The sequence below is a fragment of the Octopus bimaculoides genome, chromosome 23 (genome assembly GCF_001194135.2).
Source record: "Octopus bimaculoides isolate UCB-OBI-ISO-001 chromosome 23, ASM119413v2, whole genome shotgun sequence".
Lineage (NCBI taxonomy): Eukaryota > Metazoa > Mollusca > Cephalopoda > Octopoda > Octopodidae > Octopus > Octopus bimaculoides.
Window position 1 is genome coordinate 24,603,360 of NC_069003.1, and position 7,610 is coordinate 24,610,969.

Here is a 7,610-nt window from a genome sequence, read left to right on the forward strand (position 1 = left end):
AATCTGATTTGACAGAGTTTCTACAGATGGATGCCCTTCCTAACGCCAACCACTCTGAGAGTGTAGTGGGTGCTTTTACATGCCACCGGCACGAAGGCCAGTCGGGAGGTACTGGCAACGGCCACGCTCGAAATGGTGTATTTTATGTGCCACTCGCACAAGAGCCAGTCTGGGGGCACTGGCAACGATCTCGCTCGAAAGTCCTTACACATGCCGCGGGCACATGAAATTTCTGCCAACACTTTTCTCATATCAAGGAGTGCAATTTACCTGAAGGGAGTAGAGATCTATTTGTTTTCTTGCTTACTAGAATCTTGGTTAACTTGAAGGCCCTTTTCTAATTATCTGACAGGTCCTTCCATGAGTGAGATTATCAGCATATAGTGGTTCCAAGGGCAGCCAGTCTAAAACTCCTCTGTTGTGGTCTGAAATACAATGATGAACAGGAGGGGACTGAGAACCAAGCCCTGGTAAATTTACTGACAACACCCCTGTACAGCCTTCACAAGCCATTCCTGGTTCCTGCAAGGATCACCAAATCACTGAGCAAATGACTCTAAGACTCTCTCCAGGTCAACAAATGCTAAGTATAATGGTTTACTCTAGGCTAAATACTTCTCCTGCAGTTGTCTGACACCATTAGTAGACGACTTCTCCCTGGCACAAAACCAAACTGCATGTCATCTATGTTAATCCTGTATTTATTTAATTAATTGGGTTATGACTCAGTCTGTAACTTTCATGACATGGTCCAGCAATTTGACACTTCGGAAATTACATCTATTTAAGGCATCACATATATATATATATATGTATATGTGTATATACACATACATAAACATAGACACACACATTTCTCTTTGTCTTTTTCTGTTTTTTTATTTTTTTAATTGACAATATATATATATATGTATGTATGTTTGTGTGTATATATATATATATATATATATATATGTATGTTTGTGTGTGTATATATATATATATATATATATATACTTACATATATACATATTGTAGAAATAATTGTTATGGAAGATAGAGTATACTGGAAACTTTATCTATCATAACAACCATTTTGGCACATTCTGCACTGCTTCCTAGAGGGTGGGGAGCAATTTAATGAGTTCCAATGCACTCTGCAATGCAGGAGTGCCTCCTCAGACAACTTAACACGGTTTCAAGCTGCATAAGCGACATTTCATTCATAGATTTAGCTAGACTGTGTTGGTAGTAGTTTTCATTTATCATCAATCTAAGATGTGACTACTACTACCACCAACATGATCTAGCTAGCTAAGCCTATGAGTGAAATGTCACTTATGCAACTTAAAACCATGTTGTGTCATCCGAAAAGGCACTTCTGCACTGTGGGATGCACCAGAATTCAGTACATTGTTTCCTACCCACAAGGGCGCAATACAGAATGTGCCAGATCTCATAAATAAAGTTTCCAGCATACTCTATCTTCTATATCAATTATTTCTGCTACACTCAATGTGCACTGAGAAATTCCTAATGTAGATCCAGCGACAAATGTGCATTTACTGTGCATGACGCCAGGTAGCCATAAAAGGTAAGCGTTCTCTGCGGGCACACTACTAGGGACATACTCAAAATACAGTTTAAACGATGAATTTTAAATTTCAAATTGAAACTTTGATTATAACATAGGAGAGTATTGTAGTTCGCTTGAAGCATTGTGTATTGTTTGTAAAGAATAAAGAGTTTTGAATGGTACAACAATGCACTATAATACAAACAGTAGGCTATATACCTATTGTAATTTAATTATCCATAGTCCGATGATATTTCGGAATACAATTCCTTCTTCAGATATTTTTAGATGGAGTCGCTGCTATAATCGGTTTTCCAACGGTTTTTATTTTTTCGGAAGCGACTCATCAGTGGTCTCACAAAGCCTTTTCCAGAATTCCTCATGAGAAGTGGGTGAGGTCGGCTATGTCTCAATCTCGTGTGTGTTGGTACATCTGTAGCGCTGCTTCTAAGTTATGTGTTATACATTCAGCTTCCCTTTTTATCCTTCTTATAACTTATATATACAGGGTGCAGTGAATAAACTGTTGTCTAAATTACGCAAAAATGAAAATAACACTGACTTCTCATTTTAACAGATTTATTCACCAAAATTACATAAAAATATCTTGAAATACTAAAGAGTAAATTTATTTTAAAAAATCGCCATTGGCTTCAACCACGGCCTCCAGACAACTTTGGAATCTCCTGCAACTCTTCTGGACAGTCTCCTTGTTTAAGTTGGTGAATGATCCTGTAATCCTTGCATTCAGTTAATCTTTGATGTTACAAGGAGTTTTGTTGGTCTCTTGCTCAACTGCACCCCACACATAATAATCAAGGGGGGGTTGCAGTCTGGGGAGTTAGGTGGCCCCCTTCGGAACTGCTGGCCTTGTGCCAAAATTTGAAACCGACATTTAAAATTTTCAAGGTGTTGAGCTAACAGAATCATTTGCATGCTGAGCAAAATGCTTAATGACATTTCTTCTGTCTTTATATTCTGAATTCAAATTCCGCTGGGGTCAACTTTTCCTTTCATCCTTTTGGGAGTTGACAAAATAAGTACCAGTTGAACACTGGGTTCGAAGATATACACTTAACGCCCCCCATTTCTGAAATCACTGGCCTTGTGCCAAAATTTGAAATTATTGTTACACCTGATATCCTTCTGAGTTAACCCATTTTGGTTGCTTGTATTCATGCAAATACACCTTACATTAGTGGAGGCACAATGGCCCAGTAGTTAGGGCAGTGGACTCAGGGTCATAGGATCGCAGTTTCGATTCTCAGACCGGGCGTTGTGAGTGTTTATTGAGCGAAAACACCTAAAGCTCCACGAGGCTCCGGCAGGGGATGGTGGCGAACCCTGCTGTACTCTTTCATCACAACTTTATCTCACTCTTTCTTCCTGTTTCTGTTGTGCCTGTAATTCAAAGGGTCAGCCTTGTCACGTCACACTGTGTCACGCTGAATATCCCCCGAGAACTACGTTAAGGGTACACGTGTCTGTGGAGTGCTCAGCCACTTGCACGTTAATTTCACGAGCAGGCTGTTCCGTTGATCGGATCAACTGGAACCCTCGACGTCGTAAGCGACAGAGTGCCAACAACAACAACAACAACAATTTAGTGACAGAATCTCTGAGTCTAATCAGTGTTGTAGCTAGAGTGGCAAAGCTGGGGCTTTGGCTTTGCACTGAACATTTTTGATGGCGTCATTTAGTCGATTACATCAACCTCAGTCTTTCACTGGTATTTGTTTCATTGACAACTCAAAAGGGTGGAAAGTAAAGCCAACCTCTGCAGAATTTGAACTTGCAACAACATAAAGATATGTGAAATACAGTTAATCATTTTGCCTGGCATGCTAATGGCTCTGCCAGTTCACTACCTTAGTTATACAACTACACACTGTAAGATCCTCTTTCACTTTTCTATGACTGCATTTATTTAGGAAAATAGGCCAAGCTTTACAACCAATAATACAATTTTGTGTTGTTCTGTGTATCAAATCTAACAGATGTATATCCTGTTTATATTTACGTTGCTGTATAGCGAACTCCGAGTACAAAATTTGTGTGTGTGTGTGTGTTTCTGTGTGTGTATGTATGTTTTTGTATGCGTGTGTGTGTGTGCATATTTGTGTGTGTGTGAGTGTATGTTTGTGTGTATGAGTATGTTGGTGTGTGTGCATGTGTGTGTTTCTGTGTGTATGTGTATATGTGTGTTTGTGTTTGTGTGTGTGTGTGTGCATGTATGTGTGTTTGTTTGTTTGTGTTTGTGTGTGTGTATATATGTTTCTGTGTGTATTTGTGTTTGTGAGTGAGTCTGTGTGTATGTATATGTGTGTGTATTTCTGTGTGAGTGTGTGTGTGTTTGTCTGTGTGTGTATGTTTGTGGGTATGTGTGTTTGTGTATGTGTTTGTCTATATGTGTGTGTGATTCCAAACGAAGGTGGTCATATTGAATAAATGTAGTGTCATAATTGTGTTTTTCCTTTATCACAGCATTGCAACTCCTGGACCCAAAATATAACAATATTTTGCTTTGGCAAAATAGAAAAAGTTTGGTTGCCTTAATTTTGGGACACCCTGTATGTATTATTTGGTAAAGCTTCAACAGGTAGATAACACTCAATCAGCTAAGACAGTAAAGATAATATAAAGATATGAAAACCACAAATCTGAGTATCTGTCTTTCACATGACTTGTGGTTTTTGTTTTAACATTATATATACAGTTTTGTGTGTGTATTTCGTGTGCAAGGTTCTTGATGTGGATACGTGTGTTGAAAGAAATATAATTAAACCATGGGAGAGGCATTATGCTGGTAATAAACACACGCACTGGTTCAGTCCTTTATTAATTTGCAAACAGTATATAGTTTTTTGTTAAATGATTTCATTGCACTCTTGCAATCTCTTCAAAACAACGCCAAATCATACATTCAAAATAAATGGAAGTGGAGAGACAAGTTACTGAAGAGATTGCAAGAGTGCAATGAAATGATTTAACAAAAAACTATATACTGTTTATAAATTAATAAAGGACTGAACCAGTGCATGTGTTTATTACCGGCATAATGCCCCTCCCAAGGTTTAATTATATATACAGGTTGTCCCAAAAGTCACAGATGGGTTTCAATTTTTAACAACTTCCTTAACTTTACAAATAAATTAATGAAATTTTCATACAATATAATGCACATAATGGAAATTAATATGCACAAGTCAAATTTTGCCACACCACTATATCGCATATGAAAAAGGGCATCACTTAAATGGCAGCCATTTTCAACTTTGCATGCCTGTGCTCTTCCAAAAATTGCACCATAACACCCTCAAGAGTTTGAGACCCCACATCTCTGATTTCTCTATTGATGTTCTCCTTCAGTTGCACCAGGATCTCCAGTTTGTTGATGTAGACCCTCTCTTTCAGGTATCCATGATTGAGACCTTTTGGCATTTGGCCATTCAAAGTAGACCTCACGCATGGTTCCAGCAAGATGGGGCAACTGCTCGTACTGCAAGAGAAATAATACAAATACTACAGCAGTGCTTTGGAAAGAAAATAATCTCCTGCTATGGCAATGTCAACTGGCCTTCACGTTCCCCAGACTTGACTAGCCCGGATTTTTTCTTCTGGGGATACCCGAAAGAGAGGGCTTACACCAACAAACCAGAGACCCTAGTACAGCTGGATAACACCAATAGAGAAATCAAAGAAGTGGTGTCTGAAATTCTTGAGAGTGTTTTGGTGCAAGTTTTGGAAAGAGCACAAGCATGCGAAGCCAAAAATGGCTGCCATTTAAGCGATGTCATTTTTCATATGTGATGTAGTGGTGTGGCAAAATTTGACTTGTGCATATTTAATTTCCATTATGTCCTTTATATTGTACGAAAATTTCATGTATTTATTTGTAAAGTTAAAGAAGTTATTAAAAATTGAAACTCATCAGTGACTTTTGGGACATCCTGTATATATAACTTTTAGATTGATTTATGGTAATGTTAGGGATATGCAAATAAAGCTCCTATTTCCTTATGCCAGCTACCATCTAATGATTCTGACTAGTGGGTCAGATTTTCAGGGTTGCATCACAGTTATACTGACATAATGTGGCATAAATATAATAATAACAATAATACCAGGATGGAATTTATAAATATTTAATGCATCGCTTCACGCATTTCCATAGATCACATGATTTTGACATCAGAGTTGGTATTTTTGGGGTTAGTACAGTATAGTCCGTATTATCTGTGGGCATCATCAGGTGATACTGTGTAATTAGATGAATCACAGAGAGAATGTTTATCCCTTCTTGCCAGTATGAAGACCAATTTAGCTATGTAAGTATTTCTGTATGTATTTGGTGGGGGGAGAAAAGTGATGAGAGTAGAGGAAAGAATGGTAGTAATTTGGGGACGGTGGTTTCGATCTGACCATCAGCATCAAGAAAACTGAACTTGTCCATCAGCCCATTTGTGACCATCATCCTGCTGTTGCCCCTACTGTATATGTGGATGGGAAAGGATTAGGAATTGTTTTCTCCATCACTTATCTGTGTTCCATTGTGTCCAATGATGCTAAGATGGATAAAGAAATTGAGTCCAGAATTGGAAAGGCTAGTTCCATTTTCGGTATTGCTGAAGGTGAAAGTCGATAAATATAAGTCAATAGTTTTGACATCATTGCTTTATGGTGCTGAATCCTGAACTCTGTATTGAGAGTACATCATGCAGCTTGATGCTTTTCATATGCAATGCTTGCATACTATGTGCAACATAAAACCAAGTGACTGTATTTGTAAAAGGGAGGTGCTAACAAAATGCAACATATCAGGTATTGAAGCGAACCCCATCAAAATACAACTCAGATGGTCAGGTGATCTCTCGCATATGAATGATAACAGAATTCCAAAGCAACTCCTCTTTAGCCAGTTCCCAACAGGAAGGTCAGTTGGAAGGCCACTCTTGTGCTTCAAAGACAAACTAAAAGATAACATGAAGCAATACAACATTCCCTTTTAATCCTGGGAAAACAAAACATCAGAATGCAGAACCTGGTGTAAGCCTTGCTTCTCCTCAGCTCAAAAATATGAGCAAAGTCAACTCCAAACATCAGGACCAACTTCATGCAAGCATGAAGGCAGGCAGGCAGGCAAAACACTGCTAATTTGAATGAAAACCTTACCTGTCATTGTGGTTCTGTAGCATGGAGCAAAGCAAGCCTTGCCACCCACCCAAGAAAACATGTAGTAAATGATCCACAAGCACTCAAGCAAACTGAGTAGAGGGTATGGGTGGGGCGGGTAAGGTTTGGTGTTCCACAATATACTTTTCCTTTTTTCTTTTCCTTTTTCCTTCAGCAATCTTACATTTGTCTTCTCTTTCTTCTTTTTTTTTCCTTTTTCCACTTCTTACTTCTTTTCCAGTATCCTTTCTTCCGTCTGCTTCTGCTGAGGGCAGTGTGCTCGAATGTGACCTTTTTGGTCACATTTAAAACAACGTGGTGGGTGTCCTGCCCTCCACCCACACTTTCAACCCCCAGGTCTCCTATCCATAGCCACGTACCTTGGAAGAAAGACTTCTAAGGTGAGGGTAGAAGCAATCCCACCTGATATAGAAATGGCTTGGGCTGTGGCAGCCGTCCTCGTTGGTAGTGAGGGGGAGGTGGCTGTCCTCCAAGCCACAGAGACGGAGGAAGGAGGATATAGAGGAAAGACATTGGAAATTATCATCCAAGCGGAAGTGTAGCAGCTGGAAAATATGGCAGAGACAGTGACGCTGGGAGAAATAGTATTGAGAGTATGAGTAGAGGGCAGAGTTCCGCGATGCTTTGAATGTGGCCAAAATGGCTCACTTCCCTCTACAGAGGAAAAAGACAGACGAAGCGGTGCTGGAGACTGAGGAGAAAAAGGAAGAAGTACAGATAGATGGAAGGAACAAGGAGGATGAATTGAGAGTGACAGAGAATAAAAGGAATAAAGAGAAAGAAGAGGAAGAACAGTCAGTGTGATGTGGGACCCCAGGCCAACTCCATCCCACCCAAGACCACTCAGACCCACCCTCCCCAT